This window comes from Ictidomys tridecemlineatus, chromosome 7, assembly GCF_052094955.1.
Source record: "Ictidomys tridecemlineatus isolate mIctTri1 chromosome 7, mIctTri1.hap1, whole genome shotgun sequence".
NCBI lineage: Eukaryota > Metazoa > Chordata > Mammalia > Rodentia > Sciuridae > Ictidomys > Ictidomys tridecemlineatus.
The window spans coordinates 120,438,409-120,454,855 of record NC_135483.1 but is presented as its reverse complement, the minus strand read 5'-3'; the positions used below and the strand labels follow the sequence as shown (position 1 = coordinate 120,454,855).

Genomic DNA, 16,447 nt, shown 5'->3' with positions numbered 1-16,447 from the left:
GACATTATCAGAATCTCCCTTTATAGATGTAGAAATTGGGGCATCAAAAGTTTCATCGACTTACCTAATTAGTGGTAATATATAATTTAAATCTCTGTAATGAGGATTGCCTCCCAGTTTTATAAGCTTTCTTTCCACAAGTCCACCTTGACATTAACTGGTAGAAAAATCATTTGGGTCACTGATATCTGAGGTTATTTTGGTATATACAAAATATAAAGAGAATAGAACACTACATAATTCTCTATGTACATTGTGCAAAATAGGTCCCTTTGAAATAGCTGAGATCAATCCTTTCAGACATATTCTTGGCAATGACTAGCTAATGCCTCAAATGAAAGTCAAAGGGGCTTAGAATGGAAGAAGGCTTGGGTTTTCCTAATAACACTCAAGAGTCTCCTGTCTCTGCATCTGTCACTGAAGATTAGCCCTTAGAATAGGTGTGTGTGAACTTCCTTCATGTTCAAGATGAACTCTAAGTTTCAACATTCCCTACAGTTCTAATTTGCAGGTTGCTGACAGCCAGTTTTAAGGAGACCAGGCTTTATGACTTCTGTGTTAAGCCTTAAGGTACAATTTCATCCTCCCAGATATGTGGGGTCTTGGTATGGTTTTATGGCAACAGGAAAAAGCTGCACTGGGAGATTTCTTTCTCATGAGTTACTTCATTCAGCAGCAGAAAATGCCAACACTTTTTTTTCCAAAACAATGTGTATCCAACCCCTAGATTCCTAGATCAAAATGAAATATCCCTTGGAACTGAGATAAAAGCATTACTTGGAATGATAATGCTTTTCTCCAAAGATGATATATTCAGAAAGAGAGTTCAGAGAGTAATTAACTAAATTCTTATTTTCTTTCTTTCAATCCTTAAATTCTATACTATAATTCTTAATTTAAAAGTTGTGGTTATGTGAACAAAGTACTAAGCAAGAGCTTCAACTGGTATCAGGTCAAATCCTTAAAGTTCTGTCCACAATTTTCTTTTCCTTGGTTTATTGTTTCTGAGGAGAGAGGGAAAGGAAAAGAATATCTCATGTCAAGATAAATGGCACAGGTGGCTGGGGTGTGGCTCAGCGGTAATGTGCTTGTCTCCCACGTGTGAGGCACTGGGTTCAATCCTCAGCCCCTCATAAAAGTAAATCAATAAAATAAAGATGCTGCATCCATGCACAACTAAAAAATATTTTTTTAAAAAAATAAATGGCACATATATCCAAATCTCACAGTAGTCAACCAACTACCATTCCAATCCCAGACATGGACAAGCACATTTCAGTTAAAAACTCAGCATCTTCTTCTCCATACCTTATGTAGTAAAGACACTTATATTGTAAAATTAACTTAGTCTCCCAAAGAAGGAACCCTACAGCTCATTCCAGGAAGTACTGTAAACTCTTTTCTGAAAAATGGATAATACTTAGTCTTTGACTAAATGCTGCTATGGTTCTTCTGACCACATAATAAAAGAATACCAAAAAGTGTTTATAAAATTCTATAAAACTGTTTCCAAAAACTCACTTTTTGTCTTTGTCAGAAAAAGCTCTACTCAGAGATGTAGCATGAGCATTCAAAGAGATAAGTTAGGTCACACCATTATCTTTCTTGAAATGTCTAAATGGTCTCCATCACCCTATTTAATAAGAACTCAAAATTCTTACCATATGCACAAAGCCTTATATGATTACCCAAACTCCGAATACTGTCTCTCTGATCTTACTTCCTGCTGTTCCTTCCCTTAATTTCTTACCACACCTCATAGCCTCCTTGCTCTTCCCCAAACATACTAAAACCAGACTCTACTCTTATTATTACATAGTAGCATTTATCTTTCCATTTTCCTGTAGTGTCCGACTTACAGATAAACACTTGGTGTGCTGCTTCTCCCCCACACCTTATGCTTTCTGCTCAAATATCACCTTTTCAAAAAATTCTTCTCAGACACTCATATATTATTCTACTCTATTCTATTTTCCATGCTGAGTTTTGAACTGAACGTGCTTGTCCATGTCTGGGATTGGAATAGTAGTTGGTTGACTACTGTGAGATTTGGATATATGTGCCATTTATCCTTTTTTTTTAGGTATTTTTTAGTTGTGTATACACGCAACATCTTTATTTTATTGATTTACTTTTATATGGTGCTGTTATCTTTCCTTTACTCTGCCTTATTTTTCTTCAAAAGCACACATCACTACCTGACACATAACTATTGGTTTATTGTCTGTCTCCACCTATAGAATATAAACCCCTTAAGAGGAAGAATTTTGTCTTATTTGCTCTTTTACACTTGACACCTATTTCATTGTCCATACTTAAAAATCAGTCATTAAATAAATGAAGGAAGGGTCTTCTCTGAATAATGGATGGTACTTAGTCTTGGACTAAATGCTGCTATGGTTCTTCCGACCACATAATAAAAGAATACCAAAAAGTGTTTATAAAATTGTATAAAACAGTTTCCAAAAAACTTAACTGCCTCCTACAATAAAGTTCAAGACTACTTATATAAAAATATCCAGCACCCAACAAGGTAAAATCCATAATGTCTGGCATCCAGTTAAAGATTACAAGGCATAATAAAGAGCATCAAAAACAACCATAATAAGTAGAAAAAAAAATGATCAACTGAAAACCCCAGAATTGGCACAGACGTTAGACTTAGCAGACAAGAATATTAAAACTATTATAACTGCACTCCATATGTTCAAAAAGTTAAGTAGAGATATATAAAATTTTTAAAGCCCCAAATAAAATGTCTACAAAAGAAAACCAGTGTCTGAGATGTAAAATACAACAGACAGAATAAATGACTAATTAGACATTACAGAACAAAAGATTAGGAGTTTTAACAATAGAATAATAGAAACTATCCAAAATGAAACAGAGAGGAAAAGAAATTTTAAAATTGAGAAGAGCATTAGTGAACTGAAGGCAAACTTTAAGCAGTCTAAAATACATGGGATTGGAGTTCTCTTTAAAATAAAAGATGGGCAGTTTAATAATAATAATAATAATAATAATAGAAGGGAGATAAGCAGAGCAAGTGGTTAAAGGAGTCGGGAGGATAGGGTCAAGGAAGGTAGTGGGAAATGAAATTCATCAAATTATGTTATATGCACATACAAATATGGCATGATTAATCCCACTATTATGTATAACTATTTTGTACCAATAAAAACAGTTTTAAAAAACTAAGAATGGGGCCCAAGAAATTTTTAAAATTTGATAAAAGCTATTAACTTATAGATTTAAGATATTTAATGAACTCAGAACACAAGAAAAAAATAAAATTATAGCGACTTACATAGTAATAAGACTGTTTAAAACCAGTTATTAAACTAAGAAAATCTTTAAAGTAGCAAAAGAAGAAGGGCACATTATACACAGAGGAACAATCAGCAAAAGGACAGCAAATTTCTTTTATCAGGAACAATGTGAATAAGAAAACAGTTGAACATCTTTAAAGGATTGAAATAAAATCAACCCAAAATTTTATACACAATAAAAATTAAATGAAGACTTTTTCAGATATACAAAAGCTTTAAGATCTGCATTATAAGAACTGTCAAAGGGATTTTTTCAAACAGAAACTGTCACTGGGTGGAAATATGTTTCTACATAAAGAGCACCAGGAATGCCAATTACATGGATAAATATATATGATTTTTCTTATCATCTAACTCTCTTTATTAAATAATTGTCATAAAAATAATACTAGTGTGTTGGGTTTCTTCATATGTATAAGTAAAATGTAGGGCAAAATATTTAAAATACTGAAGAAAGGACTAGAAATGAAATTATACTATTATAATGTTCTCACACTGTGATGTGACATAATATCATTTTAAGGTGCACTAAGACAATTTAAAAATGTACTACAAACTGGAAACCAGCCATTAAATTAAAACAACAGGTCTAGCTCATCAGCCAACATAGTAGCTAAAACAGAATCATTAAAAACAACTCCATCCAAACAAAAGCCAGAAAAATAAGTAAAATGGGGAGCAAAGAACAAAAGTAAGCAATAGAAAGTAAGTAGCAAGATAAAAACTTAAAAGTAACCAAATTAGTCATCACAATCATTCTAACATGGAAACTGGAGGCTGACATTGTTAGCCAGATACAAGAACCAACAATTCACTGTTCATAGGAAACACACTTTAAACATAAACATAAAAAGGTTAAAAACCAAAGGAGAAAAAAGGATATTACGTGATATCACTAGTCAAAAAAAAACTACAGTGACAATACTGACATTAGACCGCATACAAATCAGGAAAAAAGATATCTTCAAAAATAAAAAAAAATTCATAAAGATAAAGTGATTAATCATTAAGAGAACATAACAATGCTAAACATTTATGAACCTAAAAAACATAAGTTTCAAATTATATGTAACAAAAGCTCATTGAACTTCAAAAGGACATAAATTTCTAATTAAATGTAGAAATATAAATACCTCACTCAATATTTAATAGAACAAACAGAAAAACAGTAAGGATACACTATCAACCAACTTGATTTAATTGGCAATTATAGATCACTCCACTCATCAAAGGAAGAATCCGAATTCTTTTAACATACAGTTGGAACTCACCAAGCTAGAATGTATTCTGTGCAGAAAAGAAACACAAAAACAAAAAGCCTACATAGGTTAAAAAGATTCAAATCCTCTGTGACTACAATGGAGTTAAATGAGAAATCAGTAACAGAATAACTCAGCTCAGGAAACCCTCAAGTATTTGGAGACTAAACACACTTCTATATAAACCATGGATCAAATATATTTAAAATATAACTAGACATGCAAATGTAAACAGGAAACATCAGAGTCTGTGAGACGATGCTAAACAGAACTCAGTAAGAAATTTGTAATGATAGAAAAGTAGAAGAAATTGACCCTCAAAATAAGAAGAAAAGAAATTAAGGGTATAGAAGAAACTAAAAAAATAATGAAACCAAAAACCAATAAAGATAAAAGTTGGTTCTTTGAGAAGCTCAATCATTTCATAACCTTCTATACAAATTATTAAGAAAACAAGAGAAAGACAAATTATATTAGGGTTTGGCATAATGTATTCTTCAAATATCAAAAGTATAAAAAGGAACAAAATAAATGGAAAAAAATTCTTAAAAGACACAAATCACCAAAGCTTATTCAAGAAGAAATTAGTAACCTATGAATAGCTCTATAATAAATCGTATTTATAGTTCCCATGAAGAAAACATTGGACTCAAAAGGCCTCACAGATGTATTCAACTAAAGTTTAAGGAAAAAAATAACACTAGTTCTACACAAACACTTCCAGAAAAATGAAAAGTAGAAAGCATTCCCAACTCATTCCACAAAACCAGCATTACTCTAATACCAGAAACAAAATGATACATTATAAGAAAACTGCAAACAGCCAGGTGCACTGGCACATGCTTACAATCCCAGTTACTTAGGAGGCTGAGGCAAAAAGATTACAAATTCAAGGTCAACCTCAGCAGATTAGTAAGACTCTGTCTCAAAATGAAAAAAAAAATTGGAAAAAACGTTCAACATCTCTAGTAATTAGAGAAATTCAAATCAAAACCACTCTAAGATTTCATATCACTGCAGTTAGAATGGCAGCTCTTAAGAATACAAACAACAAAAAGTGTTGGCAAGGATGTGGGGGAAAAGGCACACTCATACATTGCTGATGGGACTGCAAATTGGTGCAGCCAATATGGAAAACAGTATGGAGATTCCTTGGAGAACTGGGAATAAAACCACCCCACTTGAACCAGCTATCCCATTCCTCAATCTATACACAAAGGACTTAAAAACAGCATACTACAGGGACACAGCCCCATCAATGTTTATGGCAGCACAATTCCTAATAGCTAAACTCTGGAACCAACCTAGATGCCCTTCAGTACATCTACTGAAGGGATAAAGAAACTGTGGAACATATACATAATGGAATATTATTTAGCATTAAAAGAGAATAAAATCATGGCATTTGCAGGTAAATGGATGGAGTCAGACAATAGAATGCTAAGTGGAGTCAGCCAATCCCAAGAAACCAAATGCCAAATATTTTCTCTGATATAAGGATGCTGACTCATAATGGGTATGGGGGGACATTGGAGGAACAGATGAATTCTAGATAGGGCAAAGGGAAGGGAAGGGAAGGAAGGGGCATGGGGGTGGGAAAGGAAGTGGAATGAGATGGACATCATTACTCTAAGTACATGTATGAAGATACGAATGATGTGACTCTACTTTGTGTACAATAAGAGATAAAAATGTGCTATATTTGTGTTATATGAATTGAAATGCATTCTGCTGTCATATATAACAAATTAGAAAACATTCTTAAAAAAATAAAATGTGCAGAAGGCAAAAAAAAAAAAAAGGACTGAGGATGTAGCTCTGTGGTAGAGTGCCCCTGGATTTAATCCCCAGTACCAATAAAAAAAAAAGAAAAAGAAAACTACAAGCCAATATACTTCTTCATGAGCATAAATGTAAAAATTCTAAACAAAATACCGTAAAATGATAATCCATCACAACCACATATTTTATTGTGAGAATACAAGGTTGGTTTAAAATTCACTTAAAAGATAAAAAAAAATCCACACTGTTTACCATATTAACAAAAATTAAAAGCATGATTATCTCAAGAGACACCGAAAAATCATTTGATAAAATTCAACATCCATTTCTGATAAAAACTCTCAGCACACCAGGAACAGACTGAGGCTTTCCCCTCTTATGAGGAAAAAAAGTTGTCCGCCCTCTCCTCCTCTGCTGACTACTGTACAGGAGGATGTAGCATGATCTTGCAACAATCCAAGCCCAAGAAATGAAAGGTTCCCACACAGAACTGTCTGTATTAGGTATGCATAATCATCTACAGGAAACCTGAATCCCCCCACAACTACAATTTTAATAAGTGACAGTAGGAAGGTTATCAGATATAAGACCAATATACAAAAAAAATCAACTATATTTAAATATGTCAGCACAAATTATCAGAAATCAAAATTTTGGAAAAAAAATCATTTAAATGTAGGCGAAAACCCTGATTACTTTGGTTAGGGAAAGATTTCTTAGTTGTCACACCAAAATCGAGGTCCATTTTTCTCACTGTAGTATGTAGATACAATGGACTTACCCTTAAAGAAGAATGAAATTATGGCATTGGCCAGTAAATGTATGGAACTGGAGAATATTATGCTAAGCAAAATAAGCCAATCCCAAAGAACCAAAATAAGCCAGTCCCAAAGAACCATGTTTTCTCTGATATGCAGATGTTAATTCACAATAAGGTGGGAGAGAATAGAGGTATTTGGGGACTAGACAGAGGAGAGTGAGCAGAGGGGAGGGGGCATGGGAGTAGAAATGAGTATAGAATGAATCAGACATTATTACCCTATGTGCATACATTATTACATGACCTGTGTAACTCTACAACATGTATAGCCAGATGAATGAGAAGTTATACTCCACTTATATATGATGGGTCAAAATATAATCTGTCATGTTTAACTAATTAGAACAACCAAAAATATTCAGAAATTCCTATGAAAATGCAAAGGAAACCAGGGTAGCCCAAACAACCACTTGATTTCAAGTCTTATGACAGAGCTGGGGCAATCAAGATGGCACAGGCTCATAGACTGGGGACGTTAAGGGGTCCAGTAATAAACATGCATTGGAAATTATCTGAGTGACTGATTTCTGACAGATTTCTCACCATTCAATGGAGAAAAGGACAAACTTCACAGCCACAGTGCTGCAGCAATGGGATGTAAATTTGTAAAAACTTTAGTTCTTAACTAAAAGCTTTTAGTTTTTAGTTACTGCTAAAAGTATATAAAGACAAACAAAGACTGAAAGAAAATATTTTCAGAGCACATATCTGATAAAGGATTTGCCTAGGGAATACATAATAATGCTCAAAACTAAATGAGAAAACAATCCAACTTTTCAAAAGGGCAAACACCTCACCAAAAAAAGCATACAACTGGTAAATATCACATGAAGGATGCTCAGCCTCAATGCCCCATTTCAGTGGGGAAATGCAAGTGGAAACCACAGGACAAGAGGTTCACACACCATGTTTTGGTGAAGGTATAGAAAACTGGAACTCTCAACGCTGCTTGTGGGAACATGAAGCAGTAACTTGGAAGACAACGTAGCTGTTTATCAAATAGCTAAGCCAATTTAATAAACTGTCACACTGTTTACACAGCTACCATATGATCCAGCCATTGCACAGTATATATCCATACAAAGACTTTTATACGAACGTTCATGGTAACTTTGTAATGGCCCAAAGCTGAAAACAACCCCCAATATCCAACAACAGGTGAGTGGCTAAGCCAAATTACAGCATACCCACACAATGGAATGTTGCTCAGCAGTAAAACAGAATGAACTAATGATATACACAACATGCACGAATCACACGATAATTATGCTACGTGAACAAAGCCAGACACAAAGAAAGTATACACCATACCCTCAATATAAGCAGAAACCACTTTTGTTCCAGGATAAGGGGGCTGATAGAGAGGGACAGGAGGAGGGATTTCCGAGGGGCAGAAGAAAACATGAATGCGTTCATTCGTATTAATGGTGGTGATAGTTGCACAGATGTATGCATATGTACAAACTTTGCAAATTACACACTTTAAATATGCACAGTTTATTGTAGGTCAATTATATCTTAAGAAAACCTGTTTAAAAAATAATAAGATGAGTTGGCCTATTTGAGGCTGCCCTTTGGCCAATCTGAATTTTGGCCTCATTGCAAAAATTTCTTGAACAGCATTTAGGAACAGACTGACACTGTTAAGCTTAATGCCCTGTGAAATAGTCTAAACTAATTGTTTCAAAGGCCTGTGGCAGCAGTTTTCTGAGATTATATCAGATGATATGCTTTTTTTCTTTATGTAAACATAAGCTGACGTTGTCACTGGACGCCAAACAATGCTCCTACTGCAGTGATCTCAGCCATTCCAGAATGACAGCTAGATGTGTTATTTCACCAAAGAGGACTGAGAAACAACGCCCTGAGCTCCCTGGGTTGGTATTTCACCTATTCCTTTACAGTGTGGCTTCTGCAGGAAAGTGTTCAACAGAGAAGGCAGATTTGAATCATTTGTGGATTGGCTGGTGTGTGTGCACTTGTGAGCGAGAAAGATGGACATAGAAAATGAATGAGTTGGAGGGACATACAAAGAGACCCCAAGTCAAGGGGCAATTAATAAACGTATTTCGCTTCTGGAACTTTCTGCCTTTAATCCAGTCATTTCTTCATTACAGGAAAAAAATATGTGGGTGCTATTGCCTGACTTTTAAATAGCTCCCTCTCCTACATTTTGCAGTCCTACCTCAGAAATCCATGGAGTCTACCAGTCAATTTCTTAGCTTTTGTTGAGAGAACAAGCACACCCCAAAATGTGCACTCTTCTGCATTTGAACAAAAATTCCTCCAATCACAGTGCAAATGATTCCTTTTATATGCTTCTTAACATAAATTATCAGCAACCTATATTACTCCCTTTCTCATACTCAAAAATTCCATCTCACACTGGGTCTCCCTATACTATATCAGTGCTGCGTACATTCAGTCCATTCCAGTGATAACCTGGATTTGACTAAAGCAAGAAGGTGGTCCAGCATTATGATTTACCTACTATTTTTAAAGGATGTTTTTATATATACTCATGTCTTTTTAAAATATTCCTTCACTTCTTTGAATAGAGAAACAGAATCCCTTGATAAAGGTAGAAGATAATTCTAAAAAAAAAAAAAAAAAAAGAAAAGAAAAGAAAGAAAGAAATACAATGAACACTACAACCATAGGTAAATGCCTGCAGAATTTTCTGTAGAAGTCCTAGGTCTAGGCGCAGTTCTCTCTGGAGGCTGGTGTGTCTAACTAAGACATGTCTAGCACTTGCTGATTATCCCTTTTGACAACTGGTATTTCCTTCTTGGCTGGTGAGTTGGGCTAAATGAAAGTTAAGAGGAAATAACTGGTTACATGTTATCATGTGCACCTCCTGTAATGATCTCATGTCATGAGAGTTCCTGCCCTCCAGGATCTCACAGAGTCTGTCACCTGAGACATGAGGCCAAGATGGGTTCAGGGTTCACATAAAAGTCTGACCTACTCTGAAGCCTTGAGAGGAAGCATCAAGGCAGGGTGCTCATTTGCAAACTAGAAACAGGTGCTCACTCTGGGCAGATGAGCCTTGTCATGAACACGGCATAGAGAGAGAACAGTGCTTGTATGATTATTTGACAAAGACCTTCCTTTCTCCAGGCCAACAGAGCCTTCTGCCAGGCAGCACATGAGTTGGATTTTGGCCCCACTTAACCCATTGGCTCAGTGCCCTTGTGCACAAATACCCGTAGTGGTTTGCCAAGCATGACCTAAGCTTTAGCAATTCCACTAAATTCATAATTCAGTGACAATTTTTAGGGCTACTTGTGGTGTCCCTTCCCCACCAATCCTAATTCCTTTTCATTTCCAGCTTTTGGGCTGTGTAGTCTCTCAACAGTACTTCTATGGAGATCCACAGGGGAATGAGTATACTGAAGAAAAGAGAGACTTTAGCAGATCCCTTGAGAATTCCAGATGTGCTCTGGCTTTGGTTCATCTCTTCCTGCCCTTGAAAAGCTGCATGAAAGGCTGGCTCTGATAGAGAGTCCACTGTGCAAAGATGGCTAGGTTACTGACAGTTGCACTGACTGAATAATTAGCCAAATTTGAGATGTACATCTTTTGCCAATGGCAAGCTAATGAAAGTGAAGTCAAGGTAAGTTATTGAAAACAGCAGCATAACAACAGGGTCTATTGTTTAAGTAAATGACTTCTGACTGTCTGAAGATACACAGCTCTGCCCTGCAAAATCAGAACACCCACCAGGGTTTGTTCAAACAACAACAGTGTGGATTTAAAATGCCACAGAAAGCTGGGCAGCAGGAGGGCTCAGGAGCAGTATTAGCACAGAGAGGAAGCAGATTTTTATTTGTTTTGCTTCTTTCATTCTGAATGCTGGGTAACTCCCAACCCAGCCTGCATGATCATTTGTAAGAGGATTCTAAGACTTTTAGTAAGTTCAAAGAAGAATTCATTTAACCTTCTACAATAACTCACATAATGCTATCATCTGAAAACATAGTAATAAGACAGACTTGGTTCACAAACACCAGTGGGAGTTGAGGCAGAGGATGAAGAGGAACTAAATTTGTCCAAGAATAGGATACATTGACCCTATATTCTTGGATGGGAAATCTCCTAAAAGGTCCTCTAGCCCAGTTGTAGCACCCACTGCCCATGGGTGACATGGCAGGGAGACACAGGAGAAAAAGCAAGGGTTCCCCCTGCCCAATCCCTACCTACTAAAGGTCAATGTCCTCAGTAGCAGACCAGCCCTCTGCCTGCAACTCTGGCTATTCTTCTATTAAGGCCAAAGGATACCAACCTGAGACCTACATTTAGAAGACCCATAGAGCTGCTTTGGAACAGTAATTTCAAACGAAGAGAGAAAAAAAAGTCATCAAAGCCAAAAGCAAATTGGCCTCAGCCCATGAGTCAATGTCAACTGATTAGCAGTGTCTGGTTTGACCTCTGAGTTGAGAAGGATGCTGGACCCAGAGCCAGGCCCAAAGGAAATGAGGACAACTTTAAAATACAAAATTCAGCCCAGTTTAGACTGTGACGTACTCCACCGCAGCATATCCCTCCCCGCAGCTTCCAACAGACGTTAATAATCAATCTTTTCCTAACAAGAAGTTGATTTAAAAAAAAATGTTCTCTTTAGAACAAAAATGTGAAACTGAACATAAAGAAGACAAATTGCTCACACAGCTCTAAGACAGGGGTATGACCACTCCTGAACACATTTCTACGTAAGGCCTGCATGAATCTAGGGAAATAACTTCTGGGAAAGCCTCTGGCCCCTGTTTATTAAATGTCACTCTGCTGTACCAAAAATAAGCTTACAAGCAACCTCACACTAATACAGGACAATCAGGTGTGGTCTCATCTTAAGTACTAGTTCCTCTTTTAATTTGGGGGAAAATAGGTTTTAAAAGTCTCTGGGTTTAAGTCTGTATTCATGAATATCAGCCCACCATAAAAGAAACCACTTGATCCTACACCATGCATTTCCCTTGATGCTACTCACAGAGCTCTGAGGAGACCTGAGATGGACCTGATGACACCCTGATCATTAGGAATCACTTTAACACCCAACAAATATAGCATTTGACACTCTTAGGAGTTCTCCTGGGTTGCAAGTTAGAGGGATCTTAGAATACCAATTGCCTCCTGCAGGCCTGCTGTGATCCTACCTTAGGCAGTTCAGAGACCCACACTGTTCTGCAAGAAAAGATGGAAGAGAAGTGCTTCTGTTTCTTCTGAAGGGACTAATTTACTGTCCCCAGTCCAAAGGGTCACAACAGCAAAGCTTTTTTTTTTTTTTTCCTTTGTGGATTTCCCTAAGTATAGGCAGAGGTTCTTGAAAAGTCTTAGCTCATAACCAGTTGCATGTGGAGGGTGTTAATGGTCAATGGACATCAGGAAACATTTACTTAAGCAATTGTTTTGGCAGCCAGTCAAGAATGCAGGAGGCCTTCTGAGCTACTGATCATTGCTGTGACAGTTCAATATGTGGGAAAGGCATTCTAGCCTTGTGAAAGTGCAGGACATGCCCTACATCACAGTCCTGTCATCTCACATTTGTCCTAAACTTCCTCAGTAAAGCAGTATGATTAAAAAAAAGAAAAAAATATATAGCCATACATAAAATATAAAACAACTTTCCAATGTCAGTGGATGAGCTTAACTTTCAGAAGCAATGTGAGAAATCAAACCCCATTTTTGGTCATGTCCTAAACAACTCACACAGGGAAAACAGATTTCAAAAACACAGCTCAATGTCAGTCTAATAATATAAAAGTTAGAGCGACTTCAGAAAATTAAAGTTTGAGGGGTTTCATAATGGAATTCAGGATGTACAAACATCGGTACTTACAAGGCTGTGCTAAAGTCATTCAGAGAGAGCATGGAGCTAGGATTTGCAGCTTCTTGGATTTTCCACCTCAAAAAGCAAACAAAAGACAAAGTTATAACAAGTAAGAATTTGCGATGTCTATTCGCAAAATCTTTAAAAAATACCACCTCAAAATAATCAGAAATGTAATATTCAACTCCTGATTAAATACATTTTGTTTCTATGCACTAAAAATCACTTGGAGACATGATGGAATGACCAAATAGCTCAAAAACCCTGCTGATGCTTAAATTCAAGCACACTTGCACTTCCAACTGATGAATCAACAGACATTGACTTTTCCCAATGTTGGTAAAGCAATTTAATTTACATAAGAGGCTGTTTATACTGCCTACTCTGTAATTTTGTATGTGTCTCTGATGATACCTGATCCAAGAATGCTACCTTCTTTCATTATTGTTATTTACTGTTACATCTACTTTACCTTCTGGAAGAAGTTACAAGGATCCTAAGACAGATGAACTTGTCACTGCTCTGGGAATGACAAGCTTAATTACTGTCCAGCTGAGATCTTTACGGCCAGGCAGTCCCCAATGGAAGTGACTCTTTGGGTTGCCAGTTCAGAGAATAAAAACATGGGATGCTCAGGAAAAAAAATCTGGAATTTCATATAAACAGCAGATACTTCTTTGTAAGTTTAATTGGATGTTCTTTCTTTCACCTGACAACCCAGGGTATTTCTGTATATGATGTGCACAAATGGATGTCCCTTTCTAACATCCTGCTGAAAATATTGCAGGGGGGCAGACACAAAGTCCAAGAAGAGTGTCTACATCTGCACCTATTCCTTGAAGGTCTCATAATTGAAGGATTTTTGAAGCAGCCTTGCCCTGCACTTGCAGTTGGAGAGGTTTCCTTGGGGTGGGGGGCGGGTGTTGAGGTAGAGCAGAAGATAGCAGTGCATAGTGTCCACAAGACTTTCATGATTGACCTTTCCAGTAATGCACAGTTCCCATAACACTATCATCATCATCATCATCATCATCATCATCATCATTATCATCATTCATATGTTGCTACTTTTGAGCAACTGTTTACTTGCAAGAAACTGAAACTGGCAAGCATGATTGGTTGAATCCCAATTGAAGATGGAGATTAGCTCCATGTTTTGAGATCTGGCTCAAAAATACTCCTATGAAAACAACTGGAGTTTTAAAGCTTCTATTGACACTTTTTTAAAAAAATTTAAGGTTTTCCCCTTGGACTAGGAGAAAACATCTGATCTTTCATCTCTTTCACCTCCAGCACTAAAACATTCAGTTTGTTTCCTTCTCTCCATGGGACTTTTACCTGCCTCCACCAAAGAACCTCTCAGTCAACAACTTGCTATCCTTTTCCACCTGTAGAAAGTCCAAGGAAAAAAGAAAAGAAAAAGAAAAAATAAATAAAAACTAAGAAGGAAAAAAAAATCAACCACCCAGGGATACAGAGAGGTTTAATTATTGCCTGGAAAGCAACACCCTTTCACAACATCTTTAGGACTGATTTTCATAATTACATACTGATTGAAACTGGGACTTGCAAAAGGGTAAACTCATTTCCATATTAATATTAACTAATGATTAACATGACTCAGGACCCAAGTTCGGGATCTGAAAGCATGGACTAGGTGGAAATTAACGAAATTAAACCTATCAGTGTAATTTGCTACCTGTTCTCTCAAATGATTTTTCATTCATTAACTAGCAAATGAACTTACATTGGCTTTAGGGTAACTCACAAAAACAGGAATTCAGGCGGCTACCAGGGGAGCCATGACAAACAAGACCTCTTCAGACTCACGGACTCCTTCCTCCCCTTTCTCCTCTCTCTGAGGCTCTCCTGCTTCTTTTACTGCTTTTATTTTTATTTTTATTTTTTTGGCCCATTCTCTCTCCCTCTCCCTCCCTCCCTCCCTCCCTCCCTCATTCCCTCACTCTCTTCCTGTCTCTGTCTCTGCATCTGCAAGTATGTCTCTGTATCTGTGTCTTTGTGTGTCTCAGTCCTGTCTTGCTCCCTCTCTCACCTTTCTCTTCCCTTCCAACCAGCTCACCTCTCACCTTCTAGTCACACCTGCCTGCCTGCCTTCACCTGATTTAGAGCTCGGTCCTCTGCTCCCTCATATGACCTCATCCATTGCTGTGCCTCTCTCCCACCCCACAGAATCCAATGGCTTCAGCACCAAACACAGAGCAATTATTAACCAAACTAGCTAAGAGTCAATAATTTTTTTTTGGTTCAGCCCAAGTGCATACAAATATTAAGCATGGCTGTGCTTAACCAAACTCCCATTTAGAAGGCGGAAAAAAAAACAGCTAAAATTGTGCAATAATTTTCATTGGGAATCAAATGGCTTCAGTTATACTCATCTATAGGAAAGTGTCACATGGTACTACATCCTACCCTTTTAAAAAGAAAACTGCCCTTTCAACTTTCACCTTTATCTTAATAAGTCAGCTATGATTTTCAAGCCATACCCCTTTTTTAAAAATTTTAAATTTATTTTTTGTGCAATATACATAGTAGTGGGGTTCATCCAAGCATATTCATAAATGGCTATATCATGGGGTCTTCTCCATTTTAATTTCCAGTACTACTTTCTTCCCTTCACTCCTCCCTCCCCCTGGTCCCCTCTTCTACTCTAATGGTCTTCCTTCTATTATTTATTTTTTAATTGATGCATTATATTTATATATATAATTAGAATGCATTTTCATATATTCAATAAAAATAATAACTTTTTCAATAAATGGACTTCATTCCCTAGTCCTTCCCCTTTCCCTTCCTTCCTTCTTCCCCTTTCTTCCTCACTTCTACTCTGCAAATCTATTTTTATGAATTCCCTTTTTTAAATTTTTTAGTTGTTGTTGGCCTTTATTTTATTTAATTTATTTTACATGTGGTGCTGAGAATCAAACCCAGTGCCTCACACATGCTAGGCAAGTGCTGTACCACTGAGCCATAACCCCAGCCCTGAAATCCTTTTATTTCTTTTTTAATTCTTTTTTTCTCTTTAGCTTCCACATATGAGAGAAAACATTTGACCATTGGCTCTCTGAGTCTAGCTTATTTTACTTATCATCCAAGCTGTATTCCTCTAAAATAAAAATTCTTAGAAGATTTTAAAAATCACATAAGCTATCAACTCAAAGTGGCTCCAAGTGGTCTCTAGGGCATTAGACTAGAGACCCTGCACCTACTAGAAGAAAACGTACTCCCAATCTCCATTATGTCAGTTAGGAATGGAATTCCTCAACAAGACTCTGAAAGCTCAAGAAGTAAAATCAACAATCAATAAATGGGATGGTATCAAACTAAAAAGCTTCCTCACAGCAAAGGAAACAATCAAGAACATGAACAGAGAGCCTACAGAATGGGAGAAAAATCTTTACCACCTGCA

General features: G+C 36.7%; 1 protein-coding gene across 13 annotated transcripts in view; it reads right to left on the bottom strand.

The window, feature by feature from the left end:
• Lypd6b (LY6/PLAUR domain containing 6B) overlaps window positions 1-16,447 on the bottom strand; it is a 170,095-nt gene that overhangs the window by 95,196 nt on the left and 58,452 nt on the right. For 11 of the 13 annotated variants that reach the window (XM_078017367.1, XM_078017361.1, XM_078017368.1 and 8 more), the window contains one exon: window positions 13,030-13,095. The exons of the other annotated variants lie outside the window; for them this stretch is intronic. The gene's annotated coding sequence lies outside the window, so the exon portion shown is untranslated. The remainder of the gene's footprint in view (window positions 1-13,029; window positions 13,096-16,447) is intronic. 13 annotated transcript variants of the gene reach the window in all.